The sequence below is a fragment of the Oryctolagus cuniculus genome, chromosome 18 (assembly GCF_051225735.1).
Source record: "Oryctolagus cuniculus isolate XC-2025 breed Fujian yellow rabbit chromosome 18, ASM5122573v1, whole genome shotgun sequence".
NCBI classification, from domain to species: domain Eukaryota; kingdom Metazoa; phylum Chordata; class Mammalia; order Lagomorpha; family Leporidae; genus Oryctolagus; species Oryctolagus cuniculus.
In genome coordinates this window covers 32,257,802-32,273,110 of record NC_142884.1, presented here as the reverse complement: position 1 = coordinate 32,273,110, position 15,309 = coordinate 32,257,802, and the positions used below count along the sequence as shown (strand labels likewise).

Sequence of the window (15,309 nt, the reverse complement as noted above, 5' to 3'; positions counted from 1 at the left end):
TTAAGCTTTTCTTACCAAATTTTCATGTTTGCTGATGTTTATATCTATGGGAAAATTGGGTCTCTGGATTGCAACCAATGAAAGCATCCAGACTAACAGTAATAAGGTCAACAGTCAGCAGAATGATGTCCAGCTGAACTGAAATAGATTTTCTTATTTGGTAGAGGGGTTACCTCCTGCATTATGCTGACATACTGACATAGACAGTAGATATTGGAGCCTGTCCCTTCTGCCAAATGGAGAATACCATATTTTGGTCCATCATATATATATTTATATATTATAATATATATTATATATTATACTATATATTTCTATACATAATATAGAATTGCATATAATTATTATAAATATATAATTGTATATATTATATATGAATTTGTTATTTATATATAAATAATTATTTCTGATCCAGCTCCTTACCAATGGATTGAAAAAGCAGTGAAAGATGCTCCAAGTACCTGGGTTCCTGGGACACACATCAGAGGAAAAGCTCCTGGTTTCAACCTGGCCACACTCTGGCTATTGAAGTCATCTCAATAATATATATATATATATAAAATACATATAATAAATTATATAATATTATCTGTTTATAATTATATATTATATAATATATTGTATGATAAATTATAATATATTTTATATATGAATATATTTATATACATAAATATATAAATAAATGTAAATATATATATAAGGAATTTATTTATGTAGTTGACAGGTTTACTTACAGAGAGTGAGAAGAAGAGACACAGAAAGGTCTTCCATATGCTCATTTACTCCCCTAATGACTGCAAAGTCTGCAGCTGGGCCAATCTGAGCTAGGAGCTTCCAGGTCTCCCATATTTTGGCAGGGACCAAAGCACTTGGAACAGCTTCTACTGCTTTCCCAGGCTATTGCAGAGAGCTGGATGGGAAAAGGAGAAATGGGGACTAGAACTGGTGCTCATATGGGGTGCCAGCATTGCAGGTAAAGGATTACACCACTGCACCACAGTGCTGGCCCCAGTCTATCCTTTATTAAGGAGATCTCAGTAATCATGTTCAGGTATTGCTGTCCTATATTCATGGCCAAAGTCCTAGCAGGCAACATGGTTTGGAGAATCATAAGCACAAGGTGTGTAGGAGACTTCATTTCTCATACAGCACAGTTAATAACAAGGTTCCAAGAGGGGAAATTACTTGCATCATAGTCTTTGAGAACTAATGGACAGCACAGGTGATCTAAAGAATTTAGAAGGTTTGTGAGCCCCTAGAGTGAAAAAGTCACTGGGAGCACAAGGACAGTGCCTAGAGTTTATTTTGATGGATTTTAGCCCCTTGCATTGGAGGGAGGCCCGAAGAAGCTGGACTGATTAGTAAACCTCAGAAGTGTCTTTTCAAGGTGAAGGCAAACTGAGACTGAGGGGTTTTTGGAAAAACGTTGAACAAAAGACATTTCCCACACGTGGTTAAGACACATCATTTATCTACTGATTTTCATCAGATCTGTTAACATTAGGTATAAGGTACAGTGGACATGGTGGATGGCATATAGCAATATGATTTTAGTAATATATCATGAGGTGCTTTTTTTAAATGGATTTAGCAGGTAAAATTGGGCTACCTAATAGGATGTAGCTGGAATAATCACCTTTTTGTTAAATAAATCTGAGGTAATAAATGTTAGTGTATGAAGACATTGAGTTTTCTTTTATTGGGCCTTCTTGGTTATTTTAATCTGGGATCTGCGAATTCTCATTTTCTTTATTTTATTCCTCATCATGTCGGACCAACTCTGCTGCTTTGGGGATTTTTTTAGTACATCTGACATTTGGAAATTTAGACAATAGTATAGTTAAAATGAGATGTACCAAGTAAAGTATTTATTTTTATTCTGATACATATTTTGGAATTCTTCTAAAATTCCTATTGAGTATCCTTGTTAAATTTAGTTGCATCCCAGGTTAAGACTTATTGGAGGCAGGCTCCATGGCTCAATAAGCTAATCCTCCACCTGCGGTGCAGGCACACCAAGTTCTAGTCCTGCTGGGAGAGCCAGATTCTGTCCCAGTTGCTCCACTTCCAGTCCAGCTCTCTGCTATGGCCCAGGAGTGCAATGGAGGATGGCCAAAGTGCTTGGGCCCCGTACCTGCATGGGAGACCAGGAGGAAGCACTTGGCTCCTGGCTTTGGATCAGTGCCATGTGCCAGCTGCAGCACACTGGCGGCAGCGGTCACTAGGGGGTAAACCAACAGAAAAAGGAAGACCTTTCTCTCTGTCTCTCTCACTGTCCACTCTGCCTGTCAAAATAAAAAATAATTTTTATAAAAAGACTTATTGGAGCCACTTTAGTGATTACACCCATGAAACTTTGTTAATAAATGCAAATAGAACCTGGGAAAATTGATGTATATCTTATGCTGTAGAGACTTAAGATTGAACATCTTTTTTATCTTTTTTAATTATATAATTTAACGACAAATTTTTGATTTTTTTTTACTTTACTAAGTCACAGCTCTGGCCCCATTAATATGACTTAACAATGTTTTTTCCTCTCAGAATTATCTCTATTGTTTCAGTTAACTGCATGCCTTTTCTTTACATTCAGATTCCCTCAGCTGTCAAAGCTTATTCATCTTAATTCTGTTGTTCCTATTTCCCTCCCTTTTATTCTGTCCCTAGGCTAATTGGGATCATGATTCTCCATTCCTTCTGTGTGGTGTCACAGTAGGCTTGAAGTGTTCTTTTTCTCTTCTGATTTCTAAAGAAAGAAATTATGTATTCCCCCAGTTTAGATATTTTAATAATGCACTCTAAAACAAAGGTTAAATGTTCTTAATTTGACAAGAATTTTCGGGGCCAGTGGTGTGGCATAGTGGGTAGAGCCACCACTTGCAGTGCTGGCAGCTCATATGGATCCAGATCTCTGCTATAGCCTGGGAAAGCAGTAGAAGATGGCCCAAGTCCTGGGCCCCTGCACCCATGTGGGAGACCTGGAAGAAGCTCCTTGCTCCTGGCTTTGGATTGGCACAACTCTGGCCATTGCAGCCAACTGGGGAGAGAACCAGTGGATGGAAGACCCCTCTCTCTTCTCTGCCTCTCTCTGTGCAACTCTGACTTTCAAATAAATAAATAAATCTTTAAAAAAAGATTTTTTTCTAATTTTAGATTTGTTCTACTTCATTGCCACTTCAGGGTGTGTGTAAGGAGTGCATATCCAGTTTTTCTATTTTGGAATTTGGGGATTTTGTATTAGCTCTGCTGTGTATTCATTTTTCTTGAGCATTGGTGATATCTTCTCCTTAGTTGTATTAAGAGAGAGAGCAATAGCCCTCATGTCTTTTTAGGTAAGTAAGACATATTAAAAACAGAGCATTCAGTATACATTCATAGTATTTTGACTTGTTCAATTGATTTTCCTGACCTCCCTTGGATATTCTTGGTCTTTGCTGTACAACTTTCTATACTCATTAATTCTTTGATATTCCCAAATCCAGAAAATGAATGACTCAACAGCTGTGTTCCTGTATTTGCTGGGACTCAGGGTAAGAAGCAAAGTGGAGGTGTTCAGGAATCTAAAGTTACATGCTACATAGCAAAGCACATCATTTCCTATACAAAGTGACTGGGAAATCCAGAATCTTTTGCACACATATTGGATCCTGAACTATTACTGGACTATTCAGTAAGATTTTAATGTATTTATTTTCTGTGTGTGTGTTTGTATTTCTAAATAAACTCTGCTGGGCTACTTAACATTAACATGTATTGCAGAATTCTTTCATCAGTTTTTACTTTTAAAAAGTTTCTCTTTCAGTTTTATGGGAGAGGGTAGAAGTTTCCTGCTATGTAACTGAAAGTTCATTCATTCATTAAAGTTAAAAATATTTGTTGCAAATTGGTAGAATACTATTAATTCTCATGTGATTTACATGAAACTAAATACATTCTCTATTTTGTTTTGCTTAAAATTTCTGCATGTGTGGACTTCTTTTTTCCTTCTTGCCCCAAATCCCTTTGTGTATTGGGATGGCAAATGGGTTTTACACTGGAGAAAACATGTTATTTTGGCAAAGAAGTACTTAGCCTTCCTGCTTCAAGTATTCAAATATTGCATTGGAAATCAGTATATTTGTTTACTGTACAAATGTCCTTCATACAATTTTGTAATCTTCTGGGATGGGAGAGGAAGCAGGAAATAGGAGGATTATGGGTGGGAGGGATGTTTTGGGGGAGGGGAAGCCACTGTAATCCAAAAGCTGTACTTTGGAAATTTATATTTATTAAAAAAATTAAACAATTTTGTAATCTTCATCTTCCTTTTTATTTCATCCTTTTTAAAAAAAGATTCATTTATTTTACTTGAAAATCAGAGTTACACAGAGAAGGAGAGAGAGAGAGAGAGAGCAGTCTTCCAACCGCTGGTTCACTCCCCATTTGGCCACAATGGCTGGAGCTCTGCCAATCCAAAGCCAGGAGCCAGCAGCTTCTTTTGGGTCTCCTATGCAGGTGCAGGAGCCCAAGGGCCTGGGCCATCCTCTACTGCTGGATAGTAAGTCTTACTTGCCTAAAAAGATGGATAGTAATTTGAGTAGCCAGGACTTGAACTGGCACCCAATTGGAATGTCAGCACTGCAAGCCACAGCTCTACTTGCTACTCCACAGCATCGGCCCCCTAAATTCTTATGAGTATTGCTACACGATTGGAATTTATAATTGATAATGCTGAACAATTGAAACTGTCTTATTTACAATTGTAGGACTGGATATGGCAGTTCTACTTGAAGTAAAGTATGTAGCCTGCTTATTGTATGATTTTCGGAAAAGCATGTATTTATATATAACAGCAGATCTGTTAATCATTTAAAAGTGAATTGTCATGATTACCCAGATGTAAAGAATGCAATATGTGCTAATGAGTTAGCAGTCACAGACATTTAGAATTAGAGGGATTTTAGAACTTTTTCAATACTGCAGTTTTTATGAAAAACTAATAATTTTTTTTTATTTGACAGGTAGAGTTATATACAGTGAGAAATCAGAAAGGTCTTCCTTCCATTGGTTCAGTCCCCAGATGGCTGCCACAGTTGGAGCTGTGCCCATCCAAAGCCAGGAGTCAGGTGCTTTCTCCTGGTCTCCCATCCGGGTGCAGGGCCCAAGCACTTGGGCCATCCTCTACTGCCTTCCCGGGCCATAGCAGAAAGCTGGACTGAAAGAGGAGCAACCAGGACTAGAACACTTTGCCCATAAGGGATACCAGCACCACAGGTGGAGAATTAACCAAGTGAGCCACGGCGCTGGCCCCCGATAAATTTACTCTTAACAAAATATCAAAATATCTTATTTAGTATAAAGTTAGTAGTGAAAAGAGACTACCTTGTTGAACACAGAAATTTGAGATTATATTTCTTGGTATTAATTTGCATCTTAAGGCTTATTGCCTAGTTTATTTCAATATTTCAATCTAATATTACTAATAATATCTTGTACTTAGTGGTTCACTGTGTGCCAGACAATATTCTTTTGATTTTTTAAAAGATTTATTTATTTATTTATTTGGAAGTCAGAGTTACACAGATAGTGAACAAGAGGAAGAGAGAGAGAGAGAGAGGTCCTCCATCTGCTGGTTCACTCCCCAGATGGCCTAAAAGGTCAGAGATATGCCAATCTGAAACCAGGAGCCAGGACCTCTTCAGGGTCTCCCATGCAGATTCAGGGGCCCAAGGACTTGGGCCAACTTCCTACTGCTCTCCCAGGCTATAGCAGACAGCTGAATGGAAAATGGAGCAGCCTGGACTTGAACCGGCCTCCATGTGGGATGCCCCCACTGCATGCAGTGGCTTTACTAGCTACACCACAGCACTGGCCTCAAGACAATGCTCTAAAATGATGCATTAATTATTCCCAAATATTGAAAAGTGGCATGGTACACATTTGAATGTGTTGTTTTGTACTAGTTGTAGAAACAGTTTAAAATATATTTATATTTAAAAATGTAAGCTTTGATCTAAAGGTTTACTTTCCCTTAAGGTGCCTGTTTGGAAACTGAGAGATCATTGAAGTCTCAAGATAGAGTACAACTGATCTTATCCAAGCCTCCTTTATCACATGAGGATGCTAAATGCCAAGCCCAGAGAAGTAAAGTGAATTGTTCAAGGTCACATAGGTAAGTTGTGGCAGGGATAATTCTGTATTAGCATTAGGTATCCTGATACATAGGCCACTGTTCTGTCAATTTTGTACTCCTTCTGGAGTTAAAGATTCTAAGTTGTGGAAAATTGAATTTGGAAATTTAGTGGTTGCTATGTTGTTATGGTGAGAAATTTCTGTGTATAGCTATGAGTTGCTTAAATTTTATTCAATATATTTTTCTAGTATGTTTGCTATTTATTTGAAATGTATAACAAGTAGCTTCATCTATTTGCCAAAAAAAATTTTAAAGATTTATTTATATTATTTGAAAGTCAGAATTACACAGAGAGAGAAGGACAGGCAGAGAGAATGGTCTTCCATTCACTGGTTCACTCCACAGTTGGCCTCCATGGCTGCAGCTGTGCTGACTGGAAGGCAGGAGCCAGGAGCCTCTTCCTGGTCTCCTATGCAGGTGCAGGGGCCCAAGGACTTGCACCATTTTATAGTGTTTCCCAGGCCATAGCAGAGAGCTGGATAGGAAGTGGAGCAGCCAGGTCTTGAACTGATGCCCCTATGGAATACCAGCACTGCAGGTGGCAGCCTCACCCACTATGCCACAGTGCCAGCCCTTGCCAAAAGAATTTATAGAAGCTATTCCATATATACACTTCACAATTATTTAGTTACTTGACATGAACTATCCCTGCATATTTGAAAATTTTGAATGGTATCACTTGGGTTTTAAGAATGTTATATTTTAGGTCTCTTAATATTTTTAGTGATGATGTTTTAAAGGCCCTTTCTGTTTTATGAAAAATGATAAGGATTTTGTTTTACAATGGCCATAGTATTACTACTTAAAGCAATAGATTAAATAAAACTTTTAAACAAAGTCATTTAATACTGAATTCTAACACACTGGTATATTTTAAAGTGAGAAGCCGGATTTCTTTCAGATATTCTAAAGAAGAATGATAATCAAAATTGAAGACATCTACAGTTTTTAATCACTTGTTTTAAATATTGGTCATAATGGTCCAATTTTGAGTTTAATTTTAATTAGCTTTTAAATGATTCAATATGTTTTATAGAAAAAATTCGGAGAACATAATTATATACTCAACCTCCCTCCCTTCTTTTTCCTTCTTTGTCATTTTTTTTAGCTTATGAAATGACATTTTCAGTTTACATTACATTAAAAAGGGTTCTTGAATCAAGGGACAAGTTTAACAGGCAAAAAGCAAAAAGATCGTAATTTAGAGGGTATATAGACAATGGCTCTAAACAATATTTGAATATCACATCTAAACAATATTTGAATAAATTGATAAATATTTTAATTTCTCCTACTAAAATGCTCAAAGTCTTTAATTATTTATCAAATATTAGTGCAAAATTATGGATTTAAATGATCCCAAAAAGTGATGAATTTTTGTGTAATAAAGTCCAATTTTTGTCAAGGCTTTTTGAAAGTCTCACAGAAAACTTATGTTTGTGAATGGGAAGAATAATACCAAAATATCCATACTACCAAAAGCAATTTGCAAATTCAATGTAATCCCAATCAACATACCAACGATGTTCTCAGAGCTAGAAAAAATGATGCTAAAATTCACATAGAAACATGAGAGATGCTTAACATCTAAAGCAATATTATAAAGCAAAAAAAAAGCTGGAGACATCACACCATATTTTAAGACATATTACAGGGGTCAGCACTATGACAAAGCAGGTAAAGTCACCGTCTGCAGTGCCGGCATCTCATATGGGTGCCAGTATGTTTCCCAGCTGCTCCACTTCTTATACCCCTCTCTGGTATAGCCTGAGAAAAAAGTAGAAAATGGCCAAAGTCTTTGGGCCCCTGCACCTGCATAGAGACCTGGAAGAAGCTCCTGACACTTGGATTCAGATCAACAGAGCTCCGGCCATTGTGGCCATTTGGGGAGTAAACCAGTGGATGGAAGACCTCTCTCTCTCTCTGCCTCTACCTCTCTGTAACTCTGCCTTTCAAATAAATATACTGCAAAAAAAAAAAAAAAAAAAAGAAGTGTTAGCACTGATATAATAACAGACACATAGTTCAATGGAAAAGACTTGGTAGCATAGAAATAAACCCAAATTTCTACCAGCAACTCATATTTAACAAAGGAACTCAAATGAACTGGAGAAAGAAGAATCTCTTTCACAAGTGGTGCAGAGGAACTTGATTATCCATATGTAGAAGCCTGAAAAGAGACTCCAACATCTCTTACACTATGTGAAAGTGAACTCACAGTGAATTAAAATGTAATCATAAGACCCAAACCCAAGTAAACATAGGGAAACTCTAAATATTGTCAACACACAATAGCTTTTGGGTAAGATTCCAATAGCAATAGTCACAAAAATAAAAACAGAGACATTTGAGTATATCCAACTAAGATACTTCTTCACAACAAAGTAAACATCAGAGTGTAGATACAATGAACAGATGGCAGGAAAAATTAAAACTCTGAATGTTTACAGATTTCCAGAACATTTACATGAATTGGAAAAACTCCAAAAAATACAGTGAAGAAACAGGCAAGGATCTGAATAGACATTTCTCAGAAGAAATGTACATGGTCAAAACATGTGAATATGCCCGATGTCACTAGCCATTATGTAAATATAAATCAGAACACCATATCAGTCTCCAACACCTGTGGGAGAATACAACACTCAGGTGTTTGTGTGTGCAGCAAGTGGGTTTAGAGGACCCTGTTCACCTCTGGAGAGCAGAGCCTACAGGGAGGTAAAGAAACCTTACTGCGCAGGGGCATGCTAATCTTCTCTGTATCATTCCAATTTTAGTATATGTGCTGCCGAAGCGAGCACATGTGCTGCCGAAGCGAGAAAGAGATGAAAAGAATTTATCTCAGCTAGCCACTAATATTCAAGAAACAAGGTCTTCAGGAAAGCCAACTCAACTGACATTTTCATGTCATTGTTAAATAAAGGAAAAATTATCTAGGTTCAGCAATACGTAGTTTATAAGAGAAAGACTACAGAGTAATTTCCTTGGCATAGAAATAACTTTGTTTTTTTTTTTTTTGTTTTTTTTTATCCATGAGGGCTTGCTATCACCACCACACACCCACATCCCATATACAAATGCCTGGCTTGAGTGGTAGCTTCTCTGCTTTGAGGCAAGTTTCTGCTAGTGTGCACCCTGGGAGGAGACGGAGGATGGCAGAAGTGCTTGGGTCCCTGCACCCAAATGGGACATCCAGAATGAATTCCCAGTTCCTGGTTTTGGCTTGGTCAAGCTTTGGCTATTGCAAGTGTCTGGGGAGTGAAGCAGTGGTTCCCTCTTCCTGTCACTCTGCCTTTCAAATCAATAACTGTTGTTGGTAATGACTAATAATGATATTCACTGATTGTCAAATTTTGAATCTATTAATTATAGACAATTTCTCTTTGTATTTTTAAACTTTCATAATGTTCTGTAGCCAATTTCATCACTAGAAATAAAAACTTTTCCTCAAAAAAAAAAAAGAAACCTTACTGCTTTCCTAATGTGCTTATTAAGTTCTTGACCAGCGCCTGTTAGTCTTGCCACAAACTTTCTAGTCTTACTACTTTCCTTCTTCTTCTTCTTCTCTGTGACTTGTAAAATAGTATACATTCTATATACTGTGGATACTTTTGATTTATTTTATTCCTTCGGTCTCCTATGAAGTTCCTCCACAAAAGCACAGCCCTCAAAATATTCATTCATTTATGCAGTCTGCAGATTTCATGAGCTACTAAATTCCAAGTAGTATGTTAAAGGCAAGATCTGGGCCTAAGAGAAAAGTGGTCTAAATTCTGTGCCTAGAAGAGGATTTGGGACATAGTAGAACTTCAGTGAAGTGCTATGTGAATGACATGCACTCATTAAATGAGTAATCTAAAGCATACACTTCATTTAAGCAACACAGCAGCCCTACTCACCTCAGGTAGAGCAATTGAGAGGAATAATGTGAACAAAAATAAGACATCAATAAGTTGAATAATAACAGAGAAAAAACAAAATGAGATAGATGCCAACATTACTGAGCTATTTTTGAGGAATTAAATTGATAGAGGGGCTGGCATTGTGGCCAAGTGGGGAAAGCTGCAATCTGTGAGGCCAGCATAACATCTGAGTTCCACTTTGAGTTTAGGAATCTCCACTTCCAATTTAGCTCACTGCTAAACACCTGGGAAACCAGCAGAAGATGGACGAAGGACTCAGGTCCTTGCCACTCATGTGGGAGACTTGGATGAAGCTCCTGACTCCAGCATGCCCCAGGCTCAACTGTTGAAACTCTCTGGGGTGTGAGCCAGCAGATGAAAGCTATCTATGTCTTTCCCTCTCTCTCTAAATCCACCTTTCAAATAATAAAGATTTAATAAACAAATTAACTGATTTCAAAATACACAAAAACATGAACAATACTATATCATTTTTATGCCAAACTGATAAAAAATAACAAATGCTAGAGAGCACATGGGAAAAGAAAACCATCATATATGGTGGGTGAAAACACAAGTTAGTACAGATGTTATGCAGAACAGTATGGTCATTCCTTAAAAAGGATAAAAATTGGGGCTGGCGCTGTTGTGCAGTGAGTTAAAGCCCTGGCCTGAAGGGCCAGCATCCCATTTGGGTGCCAGTTCTAGTTCCAGCTGCTCTTCTTCCAATACTGCTCTCTGCTATCTCCTGGGATAGCAGTAGAAGATGGCCCAAGTCCTTGGGCCCATGCACCCATGTGGGAGACCCAGAGGAAGCTCCCGTCTCCAGGTTTCATAATGGCATAACTCTGGCCTTTGTAGTCATCTGTAGAGCGAACCAGCTAATGGAGGACCTCTCTGTGTCTCTACCTCTATTGTAACTCTTTCAAATAAATAACAAAAATTAAACTAAGATAAAAATTGACCTACCATGTGAGAGTTATCTTGCTCTTGGCTATATAGAATAAGGAAATTTTATTAGAAGGAAAGGAGGAGAGCATATCAAAGATACAGCAATTTTCCCATAACACAGCCACTATAACACAGTTCACTGCAGCCAGGATTTGAAACCAATCTAGCTGTCCATCAATGAAAAACAATGGACAGGGCAACCTCTTTTAGATACAAAAAAAGAACAAAATATTATTAAATTAATTGAAATAAGACAGAAGCAGGAACACAAATGTCACCTGGTCCTTGTCGCATGTGGAAGTGAAAGAAAATAATGGATCTGAACACAGAACTGTGATTACTAGAGGCTGAGAAGGGAAGCAGCTAGGGATAGAGGGGGATTGGATAATAGGTATCAAAAATCAAAGAGGCAGAAAGAACTTCTGGTGTTCCATAATATAATGAGATGACTACATTCAACCATATTAGGTTCTGTGTAAAGAACTGAAGGAGAGGAGCTGGTAGTCTCAAATCATGGAGAAGAATTAGAAACTGTAGTTGCTTGGGGGCCAGCATTGTGGCACAGTGGGCTAACACCCTGGCCTGAAGCACCAGCATCCCCTGTGGGTACCAGTTCTAGTCCTGGCTGCTCCTCTTCTGATCCAACTCTCTGCTATGGCCTGGGAAAGCAGTAGAAGATGGCCCAAGTCCTTGGGTCCCTGCACCCAAGTGGGAGATCTGGAAGAAGCTCCTGGTTCCTGGAATCAGATTGGCAGAGCTCCGGCCATTGTGGCCATCTGGGGAGTGAACCGGCAGAGGAAGACCTCTCTCTCTCTCTGCTGCTACTTCTCTCTGTAACTCTGTCTTTCAAATAAATAACTCTTTAAAAACTTAATAAAACTGTAGTTGCTTAGCTTGATCACTTTTTACTGCATAAATGTGTGCAAATATTGCACTACACCCTGTAATAATGCATGACTAGGACACATTAATCACAAATTATTTCAATGAAATTTTAAAAATTAGAAGCATTTCTTTATATTAACAATGAACTATTTGAAAATGAAATTAGAGAAACATTTCCATGCATAGCAGCATAAGAACCAGGAACCAATGTCTTCAATGTTATCAGTGATGAATCAGATTCACAGCCCCCAGCACTCAGTTTTTGCCATATACTTTACCATGGCAATTGTGGGCATATAGTAGTAAATCAATGGACAGGAATCCTTTGTCTCTAAATCTGCTAAATAAATAAACAAGGAATTCATCAAAGAAAAAGAGATATCAATTTGGATGCCAGGCACAAAAACACATGCACTTGAGCTATCCTCCAGTTTGTGATGCCAACAAATCTTTCAGACATGTTACATTTTCAGAGACTTTTCTGTAATCTTGCTAAGCTTTCTGGAAATCTGCCTTATAGCAAAGGGTTTCCCAATTCCATTACACTCATGATATTTCTTTTGTGTGATATATTAGTTTACCATCTAGAGATAATTTATGGTACAAAACTTTTCTATGCATGCATGTTTTCTCATTTGTGAGTCTATTCATGGGAATTGAAGACTGATTTATAACAGAAATACATTTTCCAAATTCATTGCATAGACTTTTGTTCCTTATGAATTCTCTGAAGTCTGTTGATGTCTAATTTCTGGCTAAAGGTTTTATTGTATTTACAGCATGCAAAGACTATCACCTTTTGTGAATTCTGTGTCTATACAAGCCTGAAACAAAGAAAATGTTTTTGCACAATCAGTATACGCCTAAGAAACCACCTGTGTCAATTCTCTGATGTACCATTGACTTCTGACTCTAATAATATTTATAAGCTTTCTCCTTTACATGAGTCTCTGTTGGATAGGATGTGATTTCCAGCAAAAGGTTTTGTCACAATACTTACATGAATTTTGGAGAAAAGCTCTTCCACATTCATTATATTGTTAAGGTCTCTCCCTTGTTCAAATTCCATGATGGATTATGAGGCATTACCTATGTGAAATGACTTTCTCACATTTATTTCATTCATTAGATATATATGTTGTGCATTCTGATATAAGGAGAGATTTGGGCAGAGCTTTCCAACACTCATTACACCCATAAGGTTTCTCTCCCACGTGAATTCCCTGTTGTCTTATGAGGTATGGCTTCTAATTAAAGGGATTTTACTTTCAAAGGAGTTTTTCCCTATATGAATTTGATGATGTACAATGAGGGCTGAATTATGGTAAAAGGCTCTGAGTCATTACATTCATAAAATTGCTCCCCATGAGAATTCTTTTATGTTTGATGAGGTCTGATTTGCACCACAAAGGCTATTCACATGTATTATATTCATGCATTTCTCCCCTTGGTGAATTCTCTAATATTTCATGAGATATAACTTGCACAAAAAGGTCAAGTAGAAAATTCCCTGTGTGGATACTCTGATATCTTATGAGTTATGAAGTACAGCAAAGAGGCTTTCCACCATCCTTCCATCCATAAAACCTACCTAAATTGAGCAACAAAGATATAGAAAACCTAAACACACACATAACCAGATGGAAATGATACCAGTAATAAAGACCATCACTACCAAGAAAACCCCAAAACTGGAAGGCTTCACTGCTGAATTCTAACAGACATTTAAAGCACTAACTGCAATTCTTCTCAAGTTATTCAAAACAATTGAGAGAGAGGCGATTCTCCCAAATTCTTTCTATGAAGCCAACATCACCTTCATTCCTAAACTTGAAAAAAGTGCAACAAAGAAAGTAATTATAGACCAATTTCCCTGATGAACATACATGCAAAGATCTGCAACAGAATTCTGGCCAATTGAATCCAACAATGCATCAGAAAGATCATCCACCCAGACCAAGTGGGATTTATCCTTGGTATGCAAGGATGGGACCAAAGGCTTTTCCACAGTCATTTCATTTATAAGCTTTCTCCATGGTGTGAAGGCTCTGATACTTTCTGAGGTTTGACTTCTCAGCAAAGGTTTTTCCACAGTCATTGCAATCATAAGGTTTCCCCCAGTACAAATTGTCTGATGCTTTGTGAGCTTTGATTTCTCAGCAAAGGCTTTTCCACAATGATTGCATTCATAAGGTTTCTCCCCTCTGTGAATTCTCTGATGATTTATGAGGTTTGCCTTCTGGCCAAAGGATTTTCCATAGTAATTGCATTCATAAGGTTTCTCACCTGTGTGAATTCTCTGATGATTTATGAGGTTTGCCTTCTGGCCAAAGGATTTTCCACAGTCATTACATTCAAAAGGTTTCTCACCTGTGTGAATTCTCTGATGATTTATGAGGTGTTTCTTCTGGCCAAAGAACTTCCCACAGTCATTAGATTTGTAAGATTTCAACCCTGTGTGAATTCTCTGATGTCTAATGAGATCTGACTTCTGGTGAGTGGTTTCCACACAATCATTACACACATGAGGGTTTTCCACAATATGAGTGCTGTGATGGAGGGTATTTAATACTGAATGAATTCCCACAAGGTTTACATGCATAGGATTTCTTCCCTATATTTGGTCTATGATTCAGTCTAACATGTGATTGGTAAATGACAGGTTCCACAGTCCCAATATACTTATAAATGTTCTCTCTTTTCAGGTGAATACAATCAGAATTCCACAGTCAGTCAGCTGGGAGGGGTGGATGAATCCGGAAACAGCTGGTTTCCTTGTACTAAAACAAGCGCCATATCACGAAGGACTCTTGCATTTCTTTTTCTTTTTTGCATTTTTCACATTTTCTTATTTATCATGGTTTGTAATAAATTTTCTGATGTGGGTTGTGGTTTTGAGGCTGGCTTAAGGAGTTCAGGGAACCAGAGGAATGGTCTTTTTCAATTAGGGCACAGCTGTTGTTTCTCTCCAATTCTGGCTTTCTGTAATTGCTTTGGGTGCCTCAGGCAATTTTTCATTTTGAGCGACTTTTTCCTAAATGCTTTGTTGGTCTGAGTTTGTTTTGCCTTTTTCCTTTTCAAATTGTGTATTCTGATGCAATACAAACAAGGGTTTAGAACGAGGATCCATCAGGAAATTGAAAAACAGAACATATTGGGTTTTCATGATTAGAAATCATAGGCAACATGACCAAGATGAGTTTTTGGGTTTTGGAAAATGACATAGAACCCTTCCACTGAGGGGCAGATATTAATTTCCTCCAAATCGAGAGTGAGTGCGATTTTCAGGTGAATTCAATCAGAATTCCACAGCCAGTCAGCTAGGAGGGGTGGATGAATCCGGGAACAGCTGGTTTCCTTGCAACTAAATCAAGCCCAATATCACAAAGGACTCTTGCA

General features: G+C 37.8%; 1 long non-coding RNA gene and 1 pseudogene across 1 annotated transcript; one reads left to right on the top strand and one right to left on the bottom strand.

Moving 5' to 3' along the window:
- The first annotated feature begins 6,013 nt into the window (after positions 1-6,013).
- LOC149120914 (uncharacterized) lies at positions 6,014-10,578 on the top strand. The gene is made up of 2 exons (XR_016224631.1): positions 6,014-6,151; positions 9,210-10,578. It is a non-coding gene; the product is annotated as an uncharacterized LOC149120914 (long non-coding RNA).
- LOC149120915 (U6 spliceosomal RNA) lies at positions 8,906-8,973 on the bottom strand (annotated as a pseudogene).
- Positions 10,579-15,309: the final 4,731 nt, after the last annotated feature.